This window comes from Barbus barbus (genome assembly GCF_936440315.1).
Source record: "Barbus barbus genome assembly, chromosome: 9".
Taxonomy (NCBI): domain Eukaryota; kingdom Metazoa; phylum Chordata; class Actinopteri; order Cypriniformes; family Cyprinidae; genus Barbus; species Barbus barbus.
This window is the reverse complement of record NC_136737.1, coordinates 605068-624421: the sequence shown is the minus strand read 5'-3', so window position 1 is coordinate 624421 and position 19354 is coordinate 605068. Positions and strand designations below refer to the sequence as shown.

The 19354-nt window shown below is 39.3% G+C and overlaps 1 pseudogene across 1 annotated transcript; it reads right to left on the bottom strand.

Annotated features, from left to right (window-relative positions):
* Nucleotides 1-3789: 3789 nt before the first annotated feature.
* On the bottom strand, nucleotides 3790-18865 carry LOC306874445 (myosin heavy chain, fast skeletal muscle-like; annotated as a pseudogene). Its single transcript has 37 exons — nucleotides 18758-18865; nucleotides 18525-18681; nucleotides 18318-18345; nucleotides 17083-17176; nucleotides 16901-16993; nucleotides 16738-16801; nucleotides 15872-15970; nucleotides 15685-15788; nucleotides 15372-15510; nucleotides 15144-15262; nucleotides 13003-13152; nucleotides 12744-12914; nucleotides 12371-12668; nucleotides 12132-12225; nucleotides 11935-12052; nucleotides 11669-11792; nucleotides 11441-11577; nucleotides 11096-11351; nucleotides 9554-9796; nucleotides 9294-9470; nucleotides 9051-9196; nucleotides 8888-8969; nucleotides 8171-8560; nucleotides 7918-8044; nucleotides 7667-7785; nucleotides 7359-7555; nucleotides 7083-7267; nucleotides 6846-7011; nucleotides 6630-6754; nucleotides 6218-6526; nucleotides 5897-6100; nucleotides 5679-5804; nucleotides 5371-5541; nucleotides 5184-5288; nucleotides 5004-5099; nucleotides 4762-4892; nucleotides 3790-3810 (listed from the first exon to the last, which is right to left on the bottom strand). The product of its transcript is annotated as a myosin heavy chain, fast skeletal muscle-like (transcript).
* Nucleotides 18866-19354: the final 489 nt, after the last annotated feature.

Below are 19354 nucleotides of genomic sequence, written 5' to 3'. Positions count from 1 at the left end.
ATGTGCCATAATGAGAAGGAAAACAACTTAGTCTCGTTACATCATTTTATTTTATTCTTTTACTTTAGTTTATTTTCTTTCCGTGGAGTTTCGTGTTCTAATGTAAGTTTGCTACAAAGTCCAGCTCCGACCCGCTTCAAACTTCAACCAGAAAGAACTCCGCATCCTCAGCCAACGCCCAAGAGACAACCGAGGGTTAAATAAGTGATTGATGGTTGTTCAGGTCTATGCAATAGCACATATTGCTGTAAACTTGGGATTTCACATTTCCATTCTCTTAAACTCATCCTTTCCTCACTTTCTCTCTTTCTGCAACGTGTGAATGTGTGAATGCTTGTGTTCATGTGTTAGATTAGTTTATGTCTTAGGTTTATATAAATAAAATCTAATTTATATTGAAAAGAGAAGTATCTTGTGTTTTCTGCTCACAAGTTAATGCCTTGATCTGTCGATTTCGTTACTGTGCTATTTAATAGTGTTTTCACTATATTTGGGATTTTAATATCCAGTACAGAGTTTGTCATACGGCTCGTTCAGTGAATCGCCGGAACACTGATTCTGTTCAAATCCCTATAAAATCATAAATATTCCCTTTGAGCTAAATTAAACTATATTACGTATTAATATTATAAAATGTAATAAACCCCTACACTATGATGTTCTTATTCTGAAATGCTGTGTTACTTTTACGCCAGATGTAATGGGACACACCTTCCAAAAAGTTCAACTTTTGTCTCGTCAGTCCACAGAGTATTTTCCCAAAAGTCTTGGGGATCATCAAGATGTTTTCTGGCAAAACTGAGACGAGCCTTTATGTTTTTTTTGCTCAGCAGTGGTTTTCGTCTTGGAACTCTGCCATGCAGGCCATTTTTGCCCAGTCTCTTTCTTATGCTGGAGTCATGAACACTGACCTTAACTGAGGCAAGTGAGGCCTGCAGTTCTTTAGATGTTGTTGTGGGGTCTTTTGTGACCTCTTGGATGAGTCGTCGCTGCGCTCTTGGGGTAATTTTGGTCGGCCGGCCACTCCTGGGAAGGTTCACCACTGTTCCATGTTTTTGGGGCAAACACTTTTTCACACAGGGCCATGTGGGTTTGGATTTTGTTTTCCCTTCATAAAAAAACTCTTCATTGAAAAACTGCATGTTGTGTTTACTTGTGTTATCTTTGATTCATATTTAAATTTGTTTGATGATCTGAAACATTAAAGTGTGACAAACATGTTAAAAAATCAGGAAGGGGGCCAACACTTTTTTCACACCACTGTATATATTCACACACAAAGAGTTAATGTGCAAAAACCAATAATCGCCACTTTCACAAAAATGAGCTGATTGCTGTGCATTATTCTCCACATATAGCGCGATCTGAACCCTAAACGCATTTTGTCCACTTTCAAGGCATCGCGATTGTTCATTGTTCATTGGTTTTGAACAGAAGCCGATAAGTCCATTTTAGCCAATCAGCGTGCTGTATTCAGGTCAGGTGACAAAGCTGCTTTGATTTTGACATGCTAGCTGAGAGGATTTTCGTCAAAGCTGACTAAAAGTGATCGAGGATGGATAATTTCGACGAACTTGATGAACCTGTGATATTGTCTTCAGGGCGTAAAAGGAAAATAAAAGCTGAAACGTTTTCACGGAGCCTTGTGAAAGCAATGCGTTACAATAGTGAGGGAAAAGCTCTGGGTAATTACATCGATACAGTCTATGATCACAACAACGTTTGTCAGGCATCTACATAGTCATCTGAGGAGATTACAAAGATTACAGTTGTGCTGCTTAATATTTTTTGGGACCTCTGATACTTTCTTCAGGATTTTTTGATAAATAAAAAGGTAAAAAGAACAATGTGTTTATTCAAAATACTAATAAATTTTTTTTATAATATGCACTACTATTGAAAAGTTTGGTGTCAGTATTTTTTTATATTTTTTTAAAGAAATTAATATTGCTATTTAGCAAGGATGTGTTAAATAATAATAATGTATAAAAATTGATAGACTTCTATAGAAAATATTTCTATGTTTAATAAATGCTGTTCTTTTTCATTTTTTATTCATCAAAGAATCAAAGAAAAAAGCATCACAGGCTCCAAAAAAAAAAAAAAAATTAAAAAAAAAATTAAGCAGCACGAGAGTTTCAACACTGATAATAAATCAGTATATTATTATGATTTCTGAAGGATCATGGGACACTGAAGACTGGAGTAATGATGCTGAAACTACAGCTTTGATCACAGGAATAAATGCTATTTACTTAACAATACAAACGATTTATTATTAAATAATAAGTTAAAAGTTGAAGCCACAATTACTTATGATTTTGCACTCCAGTTGGAATTAGGGTAGACACGCCCAACGCTGCGTCCTGCGTGCGTGACTACGCCTCTCACCGAAGCGCGCGCCACTCTTGTGCTTCGCGGCTTTTTATTCTGAGGGGATTTCATCAGATGGTCACAGGGACCAGCGCCAACGAAAATATGCATTTAATCGGAAAAAAACTTACATGGATGATGTTTTTTGAGAGAGTATCGGTGCTGTCTCCACATGACAGAAATCCACACGTAAGTTTTGGTCGGAGATGTGAGGTAAGGTTTATTTATTTTATCAGTTGGCAAAATGACATCAAATGGATGTGAACTTCATAAACATTCTGGTTTTATGGTTTAAAATAAGCTCAGCAGTTTTTAATAGTTTATATAAAGTGTCTTGATCCATCTGCATATTCAAATAGCAGATATTCAATATAAAGTATTGACTCTGCAGCTGAGGCTCAATGTCAATCCACAGCCCATTACAGCTTTTCATTAAAGTTCATTATCTAAAAATAAAGAATGATGTCCTCATTTATTTTTGATAGAATGAGTTACTGCTAAGGGTTGTTTGCCAGTGATGGGCTAAATCTTCATGTTTATGCCAAGATGCTTCTTCAGAGCTTTACAGCTGAACCACGTTAAAAGTCTCATGGTTACTAGAGTGCTCCTGTATGAGGTGGTTGCTAGGAGGTTAAGAAAGAAGTATCGACCTAGTTAGTTAAACATAAGTAAAATAGAAATTAAACTCATCACCAGCATTAACGTGGACAGCGGACAACTAACAAGATGACTAGAAAGGTAAGTTTGATTATCTTTATATTGTCCCTTATGTGAAGTTTAATTATTACTGACTTCTTATATTTACATTTGTGCTTGAGTTATTGTTATTTTTAACCTGGAAAAAGGCTTATTTTAAATCTCTTTCCAAGACTAGACATTAGTAGTTGCTTTAACACAATTGAGTCTTACAGAGAATGGTAATGCATGAATGCTAGTATGCAGCTCTTTTAGTGTACTTACGATGCTATTACTATAATTGCGATTGTCTTTAAACCATCTGGTTAGTAAGACTAACATCATGTAATGTTTGCATCTGTGTCAGAAATACTTAAGTAGGTTCCTGGATGGAAATTCAAGTACTAAAGCAGGAATACATGATAATTATTGTAGTTATGATGTATACCTGGTAAATAGCTGGCAATGCTAAATTCAGGCATTACAACATAATAGTGTACAGTATGAAAGATGGATAAATATTCAAAAGTATTTAATTCTACTGTGAATGATTTGCCTTTTGTTCTTGCAGACTCTTCTCATCCTGTATGGTGGAAAGCTTTATGGAAATGCTTGTTAGTTACAGAAACACAACAGAAAGAAGTTTGCAGGTTTACTTTTATTGTCACTAACTGCGATAATGACATTTCACAAGCAACTCATATTGTATGATGACTTGCTACTCTGTCTGGATATTGTCCCTCACTCCTCGGCTTCTTTGCCCTGAAAACAAGAACACATTAAAGTCATTATGACCTCACCAAACTATTTGAAAATCTATTTATATGTGACTTTCATGCAGAGCTACTTTGTGCTGCTTCTGAACATCAATATCCCAAGTGTAGATACATCCCTGACCCTTAAAATACACTTGAACAGATAAACAAGGATGGAAGTAAACTCTGCCAGAAGGATGAAGGCAAAACACTAGGATGGAAAGGTAAGCACAAACCTCATGCAAAATGCTTTTAATCTTGTAAATGTTGTGAATGACTTTTCTTGAAACATTTCAGTGAATTCAGCTTTACTTCATTAAATATGCAGCATTTGCACACTTGCAGTGTAAGCCACTTCATTTATTAGTATTAGCAGTCTACTCACTCACAGTGTTGACACGGCGATTGTCAAAACCATATATCTAACAATCTAACCTAATAACATAGCCTCAAAATGGAAAAAGAAAAAGTGTGGTATGTTTCTTGTTTTCTTCTTATTTCTTGTTTTTTTAAAGCTAATCTGTTGCTTACAACCTGCATAATGTGTTGTATTATATATTTATTTTAGTTATATTAAAAAGATGCTGGCAAAAATCTTTAGCTTTCTGGCTATAAGGACAAAATGCCAATACTGTTGTTCATTGTAACCCTAATTCAGTCTCACAGTCACAATAATTGTGCAGTGTTGCCAATTTTAGTTCAGTGAGCATCACATGAGCAAGCAAGAAAAGTCGTACGCAGTCCTTCAATCGGTCAGCCTTGTTCCGTTTCTTTAATCGGATGCTGGACCTCCGACAGAAGATGAGATTTCACCAAAACAGTCAGCAGGTCAGAGACTCTCCACCACAGTCGAGTTGTTTTAGCTGTCTGGTAGGACTATCTAAACTAACAGCTTTTCTCTTTGTTGCTATTTTACAACTCAACACTGTTATATTACTAGTATAAGTTTATATGTTACCTTCCCAGCCTCGCGGCTCTTGGCTCTCAGCTTGTTGACCTGGGACTCTGCGATGTCAGCACGCTCCTGAGCCTCCTCCAGCTCATGCTGCACTTCCTGTATCTGGACAGATGAGTGTTGGCCTGCTCCTCCTGTTTGGATGAGATATCCAACCCCTTTCAGAGCATTGTACTCATGACACTGAATGTATTGAATAGAAAATGTCAAAACTTCACACTCAAGACATTTGACATTAGACTTACAGCTTCTTCAGCCTGGCGCTTGTAGGACTTCACTTTCAGCTGCAGCTTGTCTACCAGATCCTGCAGTCAGATCACGTTCTTCTTGTCTTCCTCAGTCTTTGGGTGTAAATGTTGTACATGGTCTTGGTTAAACTATGTATATTATAATGAAATAAATTTCTAAATCCTGTGTAGATGTACCTGGTAGGTGAACTCCTTCACTCTTCTTTCATATTTGCGCACTCCTTTCACAGCGTCTGCACCACGTCTTTGTTCAGCTTCAACTTCAGCCTCCAACTCGCGCACCTTCAGTAGAGAGTCATGTTGTCACCTGTCAAATATCTACCATAGCCAGTTCATCTAAGACTGCATTTAACTTGTTATTTACCCTGGACTCCAGTTTCTGGAGCTGTTTCTTTCCACCCTTCATGGCCAGACTCTCAGCCTCATCCAGACGGTGCTGCAGGTCTTTGACAGTCAGCTCCAGGTTCTTCTTCATCCTCTCCAGGTGAGCACTGGTGTCCTGCTCCTTCTTCAGCTCCTCAGCCATCATGGTAGCCTGAAATATAAGCCAATCCAAATGAACTAGCCAATATAGACAGAAATGCCTTGCATGAAGGTTCCCTTTGTTACCACATGCAGCTAAGTAAAATAACTGTTTAATTTAGAATAGAGGAACAGAATGTAAGTGCTCACATCAGTGATGGCCTTCTTGGCCTTCTCTTCTGCATTTCTGGCCTCCTGGACTGCATCATCCACCTCACCTTGAACCTGGACCAGATCAGCCTCCAGCTTCTTCTTGGTGTTAATAAGACTTGTATTCTGTGGGATTTAAGCAGGTCATTTAGTGCACATTTAACTAAAACTCTGTTATCATGTAACCTGAATTTGCTCCAAGTATAGTTTTTCTGTACTTGTGAGTGCAGCAGTCCCACACGCTCGCTGGCATCCACCAGCTCCTGCTCCGCCACTTTGCGGCCTCTCTCTGTTTGCTCCAGTGCAGCTCTCAGCTCCTCAATCTCTGCTTGCATCAGGTTATTCCTGCGCTCTACCATGGCCACCTGCTCTTTCATTTCCTCCTTTCCTCTGAGAGCTTCATCAAGGTGCAGTTGGGCATCCTGTGGTAATGTTCTTTCTTTGTTATTTGCATGTCATGATTCATTTAATTCATATATCATATCCATATTATCAAATATTTTAGATGTGTTGAAGTTCCTCCATCTACAGAAAGATACCTTGAGTTGGCCTTGGACGTTCCTGAGTTGTTTCTGGGCCTCAGCAGCCTGGCGGTTGGCATGACTCAGCTGAATCTCCATCTCATTCAGATCTCCCTCCATCTTCTTCTTGACTCTCAGGGCATCATTTCTGCTTCTGACCTCAGAGTCCAGAGTGCTCTGCATGGAATCGATCACTCTTTGGCTGTTCCTCTTGATCTGTTCTATCTCCTCGTCCTTCTCAGCAAGCTTCCTGTCAATCTCACTCTTCACTTGGTTCAGCTCCAGCTGCACACGAAGAATCTTGGATTATTCATGCTCCAGGGTGCCCTGATGGATAGTAGTTATAATAAGAATCGTATCAAGCTCACAGGAAAATAATGTAATACCCTGTCAAGAAATTAATTGATTTGACAGTTTTAAGTAACAGTACTTCAGCTTCTTCAAGTGCAGCCTGGATCTCTGCTTTCTCAGACTCCACTGTCTTCTTTGCCTTTTCCAGTTCATGAATGCTCTTTCCAGTCTCTCCAAGCTGCTCAGTGAGGTCAGAAATCTCCTCTAAAGGGGTTTTAAAAAGTGGAATTGTAAAACTTTCTATTTTAATGCATCTTTGTAAAATGCTTTTTGAACAAAAAAAAGTGCCATTTACGTTGCAGATTCTTGTTCTCCCTCTTCAGCGTCTCAAGGTGGTCAAGAGCTTCTTCATAGGAGTTCTTCACTTTGAAAAGCTCAGTGCTGAGAGAACGAGCTTCTTTCTGAGCACCTACTAGTTCAGCCTGGCTTTCCTCATACTTCTGTTTCCACTCTGCTAGGACCTAAAGAAGAAATGTAGTCATTGTTAATTAGGTTCAAGATTTAGGTTTATAGGTGATCCATATTTTCTCACCTTGTCAAAATTTCTCTGCTTCTTGTCAAGGTTGGCTGCCAATGCATTTGCCCTCTCCACATCAATCATGAGGTCTTCTACTTCACCCTGCAGTCTCTGTTTGGTCTTTTCCAGAGAGGCACACTTGGAGTTCACTGCCTCAATGGATTCTTCAGCATCCTGCAGACGCTGGGCAAGCTTTTTTTCTGTAGAAATTGGTATGAAATTATGAAATCTTAGTAATATTTGTTATATTAAATGTAGGGTGTCGAAGACATTGTTCTTTGCTGTATTTACTTGGATTCCTCAAGCTCCTCAGTGCGTTGGATGGCATCAGTCTCATATTTGGTTCTCCTCTGAGCCACCTCACTGTTAGCCTTAGACATTCCACGCTGGAGTTCAGCTTTGGCCTCCTGCTCCTCCTCATACTGCTCTCTGAGCAAATCACAGTCATGGCGGGCAGACTGAACCGCATGGGCCAGAGCATTCTTGGCCTTAAAGTCAGAAAAACATTAAAGTGAAAATGTTTCCATTCCTGTTGTACACAACTATAGTCTTAGCTATATATAGTACTTGATAAGGTAATTATTTTGGTAGGTACACACCTTAACCTCTTCCTCAATATGTCTTTTGAGTTCCTCAATCTGCTGAGTGTAAGCCTGTTTGCCTCTTGTCAGTTGAGAAACAAGAGCTTCTTTCTCCTCCAATTGACGGCCAAATTCACCTAGTATGAGACAATGTATAATTTATGAAAGAGTCACGGAAGAGTTGTATGATGTCAGTACTGGGTTTCTGAATCACTTTTTTTGCACAGTTCTGTGCCATTGTGTATACGATATATTCAGTATTTACATACCATTTTCAGTTTGGAGCCTTGCCTTCTGGGCACTGATGTCATTAAGTTGGCGTACAAGCTCATCATTCTTCGTTTTTAGCTCACTTCCTTGGTCTTCTAATGTTCGGCACATCTTTTCAAGGTTTGCCTACATCAATTAGGAAATATCAACTTTTTCGAACTCATTTAGATTCTTCTGGATATTATTTCAAATATCAGGGCATATTTCAAACAGCTAAAGTTAAAGAAGTTTTTTTTTTTTCCAAGACTGTACCTTTGCTTTAGCCACAGCCTCCATGTTGCTTGTCAAGTCATCAATCTCCATCTTGTATTCACTCTTCTCCATTTCCAGCTTCTACTTGACCCGCTGGAGGTTGTCGATCTGTTCTCCCAGTTCAGCCACACTGTCTGCCTGCTTCTTTCTGAGAGCTGCAGCTGTAGCTTCATGCTGCAAGGTAGACTCTTCCAGATCACGACGCACCTTCTGGAATTCAGCTTCACGCTTCTTATTCATCTCAATCTGGGCAGCAGTGGCACCTCCAGCTTCCTCAAGCCTCTCGCTGATCTCTTCAAGTTCCCTGGAGAGGTCAGCTCTCTGCTTCTCCACTTTAGCACGAGCAGCTCGCTCTGCCTCAATTTCCTCTTCCAGCTCTTCAATACGGGCCTAAATAAAGAAAGAAAAATCATTGACGCAGTGATTTTGGTTATGTTGGTTTTCATATACATTTATTCATTTAGCTGACGCTTTTATCCAAAGCGACTTACAATTGCTATATATGTCAGAGGTCGCACGCCTCTGGAGCAACTAGGGGTTAAGTGTCTTGCTCAGGGACACATTGGTGTCTCACAGTGGATTCGAACCCGGGTCTCTCACACCAAAGGCATGTGTCTTATCCACTGCGCCATCACCACCCCCATCGCCATCACCACCACCATATAGCTATACATCCACATCACAGTTTCATATAGAAAAGATTAGGGTTAGCGTTACCTGAAGTTCTTTTATCTTCTTCTGAAGCTGTGCTCCCAAATCTTCAATCTTGCTGAGAAGCTGACTTATCTCAAAGTCCTTCCTGTTTTTGAAGTAGTGTTTTGTAAAATGTGTAAAATACTTGGTCAAATGTGTAACCGTGGAAAGATTGACATCCACTTACTTTTTGATCTTCTCATCTGATTGCTGTTTGTCATTCTCCAGGTCCATTATGGACTCCTGGGCCAGTTTCAGATCACCCTCAAGCTTCCTCTTGGCTCTCTCAAGGTCCATACGGAGCTTCTTCTCTTGCTCCAGTGAGCCCTCAAGCTGTTTTTACAGAAACCAGAGCATTAAAATCTGGTATATAGCAACAATATTAATTTAGCTTTGATTGATGGGCTTATTCTCATGCCAAACATCTTACATCGTCGACTTGCTGCTCAAGCTTTGTCTTAGCTTTAGTCAGAGTGTTGACTTTGTCTTCCTCTGCCTGAAGGTCATCAAGAGTCTGCTGGTGTGCCTCTTGGAGGGCTTTCTTCTCTTTGGTCAGCTTGGCAATACTCTCATCCAGAGAGGCCATCTCCTCCGTCAGGTTTTTCACCTAAATGGAAACATTGTTTATTGGTTTCATTTTCAAGAGCTTGAATCACCATCAGCAGTGTGATGATGTCAAAAAATACTGACTTTATTTTCTGTTGCATGTTTCTCCTTCTCCACTTTGGCCAAGGTGAGCTCCAGGTCATCGATGTCTTTCTTCAACTCGGAGCATTCATCCTCCAGTTTCCTCTTCTTGGCAGTCAGTTCAGCATTGATTTCTTCTTCATCCTCCAGTCTCTCGTTTGTCTCTTTGAGTTTGGCCTCGAGCTGGATCTTGCTTTTGATGAGACCTTCACATCTTTCCTCAGCATCAGAGAGGTTTTCAGATTCCTGTTCATTGACATGGATATTAGGGATGACTCAGGCCGATAAGATATACATCTTGATGCATTGCCAACGATTCAATACATTAAAGATACATATGAAGCAGCTTGCGATGCGATACGATTCACCCCTGTTACGATAGAGTGCGATGCGATTTTGATTGAATTCGATTCAACACAATGCAGTTTGATGCAATATGATGCAATGGAGAAAATATGATCACTTTTAATGCCTCGAGGCCTGTTTCATAAAACAAGTTTACCAAATAAGCCAGGCTTATTTCTGTTAGTCTGACTCATTGTCCAAATTTAACATAGGCCTAGATCAAGCAACTTATGCTGGGAAACTAACCTGGTCTACAGCAGGCTAACTGTCAGGCTAAGCTGAGCTCCTCTAACACTGACCAATAGGAACACAATGATATTATCACATACTATTATTATTTTTTTTTTTTTTACAGTTTCTAGCCATGCAGCCTTTCTCTCTGGTTTTATGACAGCTGTACCTTTTATAGTTTGCAGAACAGAGAGCAGAACATTACAATCTAAAATTGCTCTTTAAAGCATTAAAATAAAATCACTGAATTAAAAATGAAACTAAATAAAGAAAATGCATCATTCGGAACTGTAAAGGGTCTACTTTTATTTGTGTGCACTCACAATATCAACAAAATGTGTTTTTATAAAATAAGGAAAACAAACATGATGTGCTTTCTGCCGCCTCGATCTTGAACAGGAGCGCTTCACAAAAATTAACCGAAACTCAGCAAATACATTCCTCATAGACATGATAAATATATACTACTTAATGAAATAAATCGAAAACAAAAACTTTCATTATGATCATAATCCATGAAGATGCACTTCTCTCTAAAGGAGTGTCTAATGAGGAGATAGCAAGTCAGGATCGCCATCTTCATCTTTGCGACACTGACACAAAAAACACTAGTTTATTAGTAAATAATTCAAATTATCTCCTTAAAATTTCCCCCTGACACATTTTTAGTTTTGCTGGGTCTTTGCGACAAGCTTCAGCCTATTGCGTGCATTTGAAAGCAGAACTCTTCAGCTGCGGGACACTAAACACACACACATATATATATAAATTGTTTTTTACTGATGCAAATATTTTAGAAACGATGCATCACGATTATAAATGCAAACTTGTAGCCAATGCACACTTATTAAACCGATGCTTTGCATCGATAACTTTTTATGCGAATTGGGGAATCTTCCCATCCCTAATGAATATTGTTAATGAATTATGCTCATTGCTGTAGGATCCAGTAAGGGCTGAAATACTCACAGCTGTTACTTGCAGCTTAAGGTCATTTTTCTCTTGAAGAAGTGACACCATTTTCTCCTCAAGCTCCTTCTTTTTAGCTAATGCCTTTGTTAAATCTTCTTTAATTTTCTCATAATTCTCCTTCATGGCTGCCATTTCTTTCTCAGTCTCTGCACTCTTCAGAAGAGGCTTGATCTTGAAGTAGAGCTTCATCCATGGCCAATGTTTGACATTCATGAATGAGCGAATGTTGTATTGAATTGCAAAAACCGACTCTCTGTGGAAGAGAGTTTCCGGTTTTTGTTTGACCAAGATCTTCAACTTCATATATTTTTTAGTATATCAAATAATACAGATTTCACCCACCTCCTCTCCATCATCTTCACAAACTCTCTCCTCATGAGGAAGCCACGACAAAGAGCCTGAGTCATGGTAACCAGCTCTGCTAGTTTCTCATCTCTCATCTCCTCAAGAGTTCCCAACAGACCAGCTTTAAAGAACACCTGCACAAAAAATTATGTACAAATATATAATAATGTTTAGTGGTATGTTATGGAAGCCATTCCATGTAGAGTTGAGCTTAATGTAGCTCACCTTGGTGTGTCCAAACTTGTATTGGGTGTGGTCAACATCAATAGAGCCCAAGAGTTTCTCTGAAGCCTTTTTGTTGTCAATGAACTGTCCCTCAGGGATGACGCTAGCATTTAATACTTTGTACCTAGAGGACATTTAGACAACAACAGGTATATTTTGGCGAGTTAGGGTTAGGGTCAGTTTTTTGAAACAATTTTGAAATGTGGTTAAGATTAGGTGGTGTATTATATCTAATTTAAAGGTTGAAAAAGATGTGGTGTCTTTACCTCTGCTTGAAGTCACCATATAGGATTCTGCTGGGGAAACCCTTCCTGCAGATTCTGATACCCTCCAGCACACCATTACACCTGAGCTGGTGGATAACCAGGAAGTTCTCCATTAGACCTGCAATGCAAGTGTTCTTAATGTTTCAGAAGTATTTTCAAAACTGTGATGCATTTGAGTCTTTGGGGATCAAGTCTACCTGGAGTCTTGGACTCATTAGGAATCAAGCAGTGCAGACACAGTCTGGAAGGAACCACCCTTCTTTTTGCCTTTCTTTCCACCGCCGCCCTCTGCTGTTTTATGTAATTAAAAATTGTTTTTGTAAAATGTTTGTTGCTTTTCATTAATCTTTTCAATAATTCACTATGTGAATTTTGTCTTGCACATAATTAAAAGACAAAGGAATTCAGAAAGTGCAAATGTTCATACCTTCAGCACCTGCATGTGCGGCATACAGGAAGGAAAGCAGTTTGAGCGATGACTTTTGGTAAAGTTGCACAACAGAGTCGTTCAGTGGATCCTTGTTTTTCTCCAACCAGCCAGCAATGTTGTAGTCCACAGTGCCGGCGTAGTGCACCAGAGAGAAGTGGGCCTCTGGCTTACCTTTGACAGGCTTGGGCTTCTGGAAAGCTGCACTTTTGCCCAGATGCTGATCATACAGTTTATTTTTGAAGCTTGTGTCTGTTGCCTTGGGGAACATGCACTCCTCTTCAAGGATGGAGAAGATGCCCATTGGCTGTTGAAGAAATATTCACACTCAAGTACAGGCACAGCGAGAATAGTTATTTTAATTGACTGAATATCCTCTTACTTTCTCAATAAGCTCAATGCAGGCAGCCAAGTCCATACCAAAGTCAATGAACTCCCATTCAATGCCTTCTTTCTTGTACTCCTCTTGCTCCAGAACAAACATGTGATGGTTGAAGAACTGTTGCAGTTTCTCATTTGTGAAGTTGATGCAAAGCTGTTCCAAGCTGTTGTACTGATAATTCAACAGAGGCAAGATCATACTGCTGACTGTTATCTTTTATATCTTGATTCTTACAGAGACATTAAAGACTGATGCTCACATCAAAGATCTCAAATCCAGCGATGTCCAGCACTCCAATGAAGAACTGTCTAGGCTGCTTGGTATCCAACATCTCATTGATACGGACGACCATCCACAAGAACATTTTCTCATAGACAGACTTGCAGAGAGCCGAGACTGCGTTGTTCACCTGAGAAACAGTGTAATTGATATTAAAATGTACTTTGTGAAGTATGAATTTCTTTTATGAATGTCTATGGGACATTTCTAATTAGAGGTCGACCAATAGGGGTTTTTCTCTGGCCGATGCCGATATTTAGAAATCAGGTCAGCTGATGGCCGATATATGATGCTGATTTTTGGCCGATATGTTTGGTCGATTTTCTTTTTTCCCCTTCATCTCATAAAAGAGAAGAGTTTGAGTAAATGCTTGATTTCCCCGGTAATAACTGCAATCAAAAAAGCGCTGCACTCACAAACGCCATTTTATCAGACATTACAGGAAAGACGAAATGAAAATTACATCGGTTCTTTTCAAAGATGCATTCGTATAAAAACACCCACGCTGCATTTTAATTTTGAAACGTGCAAAGCTCAGTTTATTTTATGAAGTAGTGATGAAATTGATTTATTTGTTACAAATAAATCAGTGTATGGGAAGCACTGGATAATGCTATAAGTCAAAAATCATATTCTAAGTCAGTGGTTCCCAACCTTTTTTCATGGGCCCCCCCTATGTACACACATGGTCATCTGAACCCCCAATCCCCCATATTATATTTAGGATGCAGATGTAAATTCATGTTCATTATCAAAATCAGTAACATCTGTAAAAATTGCAACAACCTCCTTTTTTATATGGTGAACTTCAATTTTTCTGACTGCTTGAGTTTTATTCAAATCAACCATTGTTCTTCCATAGTAGCATACATTTACAGCATGATAACCAGAGTCAAAAACACACATATAGCACCTCAATACTGTGGTAAAAATGCAACTATATGGTTTCTAGGTAGCCTCATTATATGAAAAACAGTAGTCTAAATACATTTATTATAAATGCACAAACGCTAGCCTATAGCTTAATCACAACTATACTGTAATAACATTCCATTACACTTTAATACATTTAATACACGTCTACATTAATATAATAAATTTGACATAAATACCCCACATTTTTGCCACAATACTATGGTGCAGTTAGTGTTACTACAGTAAATCCATGGTAAACGATGGCGATTTATAGATTGAAAAGCCTGACTGTATCGTTGCACACAGTGTTTTTCTGCTGTTTGTCAGCGCTGTTTTATCTGGATTTAAACTTAGTTTATATCAGTTGACTGATATTGACGGATAGTTTATACCAGTCACTTGTGTTCTTCGCTGAATTCAAGCGCTTCTCACTGGATCTCACAGCGCTGTTTAGTGGTTGCGTGATCGGTGAGTAAACACATCTGCTCTAGTCAGTTCGCTCTGCACCGCTGTTTGAACCGAGCGGATATGGTCCGTGTGGCGTGGTTCAAATAAGTAGCGCTGTTTTGTTTCGCTTTTGCCGCATTAACATTAAATTGAATATTTATCGAACTTGTTTTATCGCCCAGCCCTACCTCAAAGTATATCTGATCGGGCACGGCCCCCAGGTTGGGAACCATTGTTCTAAATGATAACAAAAATAAAAGAGTTCACTCATATTACACAGCCTGCAGCTCACGAGCGATGACATCGTGGAGGCTATTGTTGGACTCATACACACATTTAATGAGGAAAGTTAACATGCACATTATAATCAGCCCAGAAATTTCATCTGAATTGCACATTTCTACATTCACATGCCAATGACTTGTTGCACTTATGAATATGATAACTTTCTGGCATCAATTCTAGTAGGGTAAAATGTAATTACGCTTTTGAAACAATCTGTTTTGCCCTGCCATCATTTGCTGAAGCTGTGTGTGAACAAAGCGCTGCTGCAGAGTGTGAGCTGCTCCGTCTGAGAGAGATTCTCTGGTACGGCGTTCCGCAACAATGCTTAGCTGCCCACAGATGTGCCTGCCTACAAATTGGCCTAATTTGCAGCACATTCGCAGCACAAAAGTTGACCCGATTAATCAGTCGGCGGATCAATTGGTCGACCTCTATTTCTAACAGCATTCATCCATTGAGAAGGTAAGTAATCACCTGTGGTACTGTCTGGCCTTTGGTCACCATCTCGTTTCCGACCTTCACTCTGGGGTAACACAGAGCTTTCAGCATGTCAGCAGAGTTGAGGCCCATGAGGTAGGCGATTTTATCAGCCACTGAAGAAGAACAGTTTTATGCATTATTTTCATTAATGAAGTCATTAATGAAGTCATTACTTTCATTAATGATGTTCGCATGCTGATTTGTGTTAATAATACACCCTACCCTCAGTGCCGTCAGGTTCAGCCTGCTCCTCTCTCTGCTTCTGTTTGAACTTCATGTTCCCATGATGCATCACAGCACCTGTCAGCTTGTAGATGCTGATTTTCTCATCAGCAGTGAAGCCCAGAATATCAATGGCAGTCTGTTTTTACACCGACCAAAATAAATCACATTATAAATTTCAAAAGAGATTGGTATTTAATGCTATGCAAAATTCAGTTTATGCTGGTGTTTTTCTGATGTTCATTTGCTCAGATATATTGCATAGAATCTGGAAATAACACTACTACTAATAATAATGAAGTTGTCCACATACATCGGTGGCAATGAACTCCTCCACGTCATTGATGCTCTTGACAGTGATTTCACCCTGGCTGATCATTGGATAGTCATAAGTGTTGGTGGTGATGAGCAGGGCCTCTGTAAAGAGTTGATGTGCAGCATGTTAACAGTGCTCTCAAACAAGGAAATAACTGAAGCACACAATCCTGTAGATTTCTCACCGAGCAGCTCTGGCTTGTGTCCAGTCATGAGCTGGTAGAAGATGTGGTAACTCCTCTCAGCTGACAGCTGGAATGTTACTCTTGACTTTTCCAGCAGATCTGTAGAAAGAGACATTGATTTCAATCAATCCACATGTTAGCCTCTAGGGTTGGACAGTGTCTACCAAATTGATATCAGACGATGTCTACAGTGAAACATCATGATGGACGATTAACGGGGTTAGGGGTATGCAGAAAGGCACAGAAAAAAAATAATGTGTTCCATGGAGCCACTAAAGGGACATGGTTAGCCGCTCGTTGTTACATTACAGTACATGGAAGTTCACTTACCACATACACAGAGTAAGGAGAGATGACAATGGCGAATGATTTGCAGACACTGAGCACCACTGACAAATATCTAATCTTGTAAAATGTGTGGTAAGTACTGCCTCTCCGTAGTATAGATTCCGTTTGATCCCGAATCTCGAAAGTGAAAGTAAAATGAGAGCGCGCATTCGAAAGCGGTTTCAATGCCCTGCATATTAGTATTAGGCATATTAGGCTCCCTTATGCCTGCAATTTATATACAGTATAATTACCCAACAATATAATTGGGAGAGAAAGTATTGAAATATATATTTTTTTATCCTCCCATATTTTGGCTATTTATTCTCTTTAGGGGTTCCGTAGTACACTTAATTTCCTTTCCAAACACGGAATTAGGATGCAGCGGATTGCGGGAGAGGGGGTGGGAGAAAGGAATCACGATGCCGGCTCAACATCGTGATGTCAGTTAGCCATCACGATGGACGATGGCATCGTCTACGTCTATCGGCCGAACCCTATTAGCCCCCAAATGTTTAAAAAAAACAATGCTGACTTACAAGTTTCAATATCAGCTGAGGCCAGTTTTCCAGTGGTCGCAAAGTGAATCCTAATGAATTTACCCTACAGAGATTGAAGTCATTCAGAACAGCTTAGAATTTTTCAGATTTGGAATGTTAACTGAATGTGTATAATGCACTTAATCTGATATCAGCAATTTACAAAACGAGAGGAGTTGTCATTCCTTATAGTCTTGGCATTACCATAAGCCTCCAGCAGAGGGTTGGCTGCAATGATTTGATCCTCTAGCGACCCCTCGTGAGCATTTAAGTAATTTCATCATGTATAATAATTCTGTCACATTCTTTGGATGATATTTGATTGTTTAGTTTAGTTACCTGCATTTTGCCAGGGACAGGTTCTGCCTTCTTCGGTCCAGACACAAAGTACTGGATCACACGTTTGGTGTTGACAGTCTTTCCTGCACCAGATTCTCCACTGAGTTAAAGTGAACACATTTCAGAATATTAGAAAGTACTTATTTGACAAATTTGCTTCTTTAAAAACCATAATCTTCAGACAGTACAGTTACGTGCACACCAGAAAGTAGTAATGTGACATTCAGCACTGAGGCTTCGAAGCTTGTTTCAATGTCACAGTGAAGGAGTGTACCAGAGCTTGATTCGTTTTGCCATAACCACATGATCTGTGACTTCTGAAGCTTCGTTTTCACACACAACCCATTGCGCAGGTTTCATGTGTCATTCACTTCTTTGTTAATGAATAAATCATAATATGAATAAATTTGTAGTTTTGTGCATGTTCAGTTTGCATTAATCCCTGCTTCACATGCACTTCAGCGGACCATTCCATAATAATCTTCATTTATTTTGATCACATATGCCTACATGAGCCATGCTTATTTTTTCAAAAAATTATTCAGACTCATTTATTCATACTTTGTGTAAGGATTTTTTTTTTTTTTATTGCTTTATATGGTTGTCATTGCACAAATTGATTTATTATATGAAATGGTCCAAAATGGCTGGGACGCAAAGGTACATTTTTCCACCTTTAACCACAAGATGTTGTGAAAGCGAAAGTGACGTGAGTAGCCATACTCGGAATTTGTGCTCTGCACTGGGATGGGTTAAATGCAGAACACAAATTCTGATTGTTTCGATTCTGAAATGAGTGGTCAATGTGTTGAAAAGCTTAGCGTAATGAGACATTTTTCAATACAGTTGAGGGGAAAGCCTCAGTGCTTCGCAAAGCTTCATTTCACCATCACTACCAGAGAAATGCTTAAGACGTGAACCCAGCATTCGCATGTACATGCCACAATTTAACTGTTTTCTTAACCTCGTACACATGCAGCACTGTCAGTAAGTAGCTTCTTCCTCACACCTTTCTGTCACTTTAGCTATCCAGTTTTTTTTTCCAGCACATGCCTATAAGAGTAATTCTCATGCACTGACACACAAGCTATGCTCTCTAGCAGCCAGGTGTCTCTCAGTCGATTAAGTGGCCTTCATGTTAACGTGTATCAGAGTGCTGCTTTCTGTAAAAACCCTTGCAAAGCAGTTTTTGAGAGTGCACTTCTTCTACAAAAACCTATTAATTTTCATAGTCTACTTACGTAATCAGGATAGACTGATTCTCCCTGTCTGAAACAAGTTCATAGTGTTGTTTTAAGTGAAACTGCTGAAAAGATTTTCTTTATTTCATTTAAATTTTAAGCAAAATATTAGCAAAATCGTCAAGCAAAACATAGGCAGGCTCAGGATTAGCACAAAATAAGCATTCTTCTAAGAATATCTTATTGAACATGTATATCCCCTCTTACCAGTGAGCATGAACTGGTAGGCGTTGTCAGAGATGGAGAAGATGTGAGGTGGGGCTTCAATCCTCTTTTTGCTTCTGTATCCAGCCACAACAACTGAGTCGTACACTGGGAGTCACTTGTAGGGATTGACAGTAGAGCAGAACAAGCCAGAGTAGGTCTGAAACGGAGATCAGTTCAGTTTTACAATGCTGCCGTTCCATCCTAGGAATAAAACACAATTTACTTAGACTTACATAGATCATCCATGCTGCGTAACGCTCTTTGAGGTTATACAGCACAGCAGGCTCGTTGAGGTGGGTCATCATGGCCATGTCCTCAATTTTGTCAAACTTGGGAGGATTCATGGGGAAGATTTCAGCTTCTTTTACCGTGAGTGTCTAAAAAACGTTTCAGCAAGGGTGAGGCATTTACTTAACATGAGCATGGCCGAAACACTCCATTTCACCATCTCCCATGATTGCGGTTTACTGTGACACATGACAAGGAGAGAATTTGCTGAGGGTTTTTTAAATGGCAGCGGCTATTTACACTAAGTGTAAATAGCAATTAGATGCTATTTACACCGTGCAAATAGCATATTTTTTTAGTGACAGATGCTATTTACACCAAGTGCAAATAGCAATGGGTTCTATTTACACTAAGTGCAAATAGCAATAGATGCTATTTACACTATGTTAAAATAGCAAGATTTTGTGCTATTTATACTACTTATTGCAAATAGTGGCAATTATCTGCACCTCAGTATTGTAGTACATTATAAAACAGTACGCAATAATAACATACTGAGTGTAAATTATCATTTTAATTCAAATTTATTAAATGGATGCCAC